The sequence below is a fragment of the Bison bison genome, unplaced genomic scaffold (assembly GCF_000754665.1).
Source record: "Bison bison bison isolate TAMUID 2011002044 unplaced genomic scaffold, Bison_UMD1.0 scf7180017864032, whole genome shotgun sequence".
NCBI lineage: Eukaryota > Metazoa > Chordata > Mammalia > Artiodactyla > Bovidae > Bison > Bison bison.
Genome location: NW_011494604.1, coordinates 6886623 through 6889493, shown reverse-complemented (window position 1 = coordinate 6889493; position 2871 = coordinate 6886623).

Below are 2871 nucleotides of genomic sequence, written 5' to 3'. Positions count from 1 at the left end.
TAAGACTTGGTTCTTGCAGCTGAAGTGGAAGATCCAAGGATCTGGCCTTGGGGTACCGGGTCTGGGGGATTTCCGGGGACCTTTGGGGATCCTGATAAGGTAGGGGAGGGGCAGGGAGCTGCCGGGGAATGGGAAAGGACATTGCTGCCCCAGGCCGGTGGAATCTGGGAACCGATCTCGCGTCATCCAAGGAGCATGAACAAAGGCTGGATACTCAGGGTGAGCCCGGCGCCCTGCCTGGAGGAGGCGGGCAGCATGGCTGGCCGGGCGAAGCAACTTGTGCCGAGTGGCTGCAACGGCCGCGTCTCCCCAGCACCGAGCACAGCCCTGACGTCAAGCGCGGTGGGGCCGCGGCCAGCTCTAACTAGGTACAGATGCACGGAGGAGGGCCGCCTCGGCCGGGAGCCGCTCCCGCGGGCCCCCCTCCCCCAGCCCCGGAGCCCCTCCAGCCCCGGGCTGGGAGGAGTCTGAGTCGCCCGCCCGGCGGCCTCCCAGGCGGCGCAACAGCGCGCCCTAGTGGCCATGGCCCGGAGAGCGTGTCCAGGAGCCCCGCAGCCCTTGGTGTGGGTCTGACATCTTTGATACCTTCTAACACTCAGAGCAATTACATCTCAATCGTGGGAGGGACTTTTCAAAACCCCAGTGCCCAGGAGACACCCCACCTTAGTTAAATTATAACCCCTTGGAGCGGGACCTAGGCGCCAGTATTTTTTAAAACTCTTGAGGTGTTTGCTATGGTCCACCAAGTACAGTTCTGGTTCCCTTAAAGTAGTGGTTCTGCTACTGCTTTGAGCCTACATCAGAGTCACTTGGAAGGCTGTTAAAACAAGGATTGCCAGGTCCCGGCCTGGCAATACTGGAGTTTTCTGCCCCAGTGTGTCTGTGGTGGGGCCTTCCTAGCTCTAGCGGTTTCCTGGGTGATGCTGATGCTCTGATACCCAGGACCCACCTTGAGGACCCAGGGCTGAACTACCATGACTCACAGCGGGGCAGGGCACAGCACTGAGATCACCTGGGAACTGGCTGGAAATGCAGACTTGAGGCCCCGCCTCAGATCCACTGAATCAGAATCTACTGATAATCTAAATTATCAATTTGTACAATAGGATTAGAAGCACGCTCTAAACAACATTTTGTCAGGCCTCATAGGCTCAGACTGTGTTGAGTGCTGGCAAAACCTCTTCACATCCTCCCCAAAACCTCGGGATCAGAGAGCTGGATGGGAATTTCCAGATTACCTGATCCATTTCTCCTGCATGACAGATGGGGGAAAGCAAGGCCCCAAGAAGGGAAGGAACTCGCCAAGGGTCAGTCACCCTGGGCACCTCAAGTTTCATCTATTCATAAATATTCCCTCTCCTCCCGGGGAACAGTCCTGTGAGTTATGATTTCATTCATCCATGGGTCAGGCACCTCGAGCTCAAGGGAGCCTGAGGGGCCCAGGTCTTCCCTGTCCTGTCTGCTTGGCAGTACGCGGAGACAGGGAGTGGGAACACAGGCAAACTGCAGCACTGTGGGAGTGGCCTGCATAGGGTGACTCAGGAGGGGCCGGGCTTGAGAGCTGAGGGTCAGCCACCGACCTAAAGTGGATAGAGACTGACACCCATTTTTTTGCTCATGATTATTTTTCTGACTTCTCAGGAAAAAGACACAGATCCGAGGCCTATCTTACAGGCACCTGTCTTACAGAGGGGATATACCGGTCATCCGGTCTTTCCAAAGTGGAAGGGATGGAGGGCTCTGATCGCAGTTCACAGTGGATTTCTATCTGTCTGTTGTTGTTGTTGTTTGTCATGCAGGTACTCGAGGGGTACACAGAGTCCAGGTGGAGAGACTAGAGAAACATACAAATAAATGGCAGTGGAATAGATATCACAGGACTGGAGGTTCTGACGCCCATGGGAGTGGGAGGAGGGATGGCGTTTGGAGCAAATGGACGCTGGAGGGAGGCGCACTGTGGGTCCGGGAGGCTGTGTGGCCCTCAGAAGCAGGGCATGATGGACTTGGAATGTGCCCGAGTTTGGACCTCACACTCCTAACCACTCCACTCACTGCCTAGTCCTCAAAAGGTACAAAGGTGAGAACCGCACCCCCACCGTGTCCTGTCTGGGATCTGTAAACAGGATGTCTGACTGGAAAAGAAGCAGCTGAGGCTGAACAGAGATGGGGACGTGGGACTTTAAAGTTGATGAGTGTGGGTTCTATCCAGGATCCCATGGAAAGCCATCTGAGTTGTGATGCAGGAAACAGGCACTGATGGAAGTTTCAGGAAGACTCAGGCTTTCTAGAGTCCAGCAAATGGCTGATATGTAAAGCTCTAGCTTTAGGGCCTGTAGTGAGAGAACCACCAAAGTTCTCTATAAGATTATCTCAATTTTGAAGGGATAGATGCATTTTAACATTCTCCCTTCATTTCCATTCATTCCCCCAAAGCTGGGGGTGTGGTGGGGGCGGGGGAATAAACAATTTGTAATTGTTAAATAAAAATGGGTAGGTGTTTGTTTTCCACTTGTGGTCTTTTACATTCCCAGCTACACCACCCTATTATCAGCTTTACAGAAAACAAAGAAACTGAAATTAAACATTAACCGGGGTCATTGAGAATGTCAGTGAAATGAACAGGCCTGGTGTTAGGAGAGGAGAGGCCCCTGACTCTGGCTGATTGTTCAAACAGAAAGGGGACCTGAGTGGCCCTCATTGCAAAAGGATTGGGAGCCCAGCCGATCCCAATAGCACTTTTCATTCCAGCTAAGCAAAGACTGAATGACCGTCTGTGTAAGGGCTAGGTGCCTGGGTACCAGGAGGGCTCTGACAGGGTTCCAGCCCTGAGAACCATAGAAGGACCTTTTTTGGCTGGGAGCGGGGCGGGGG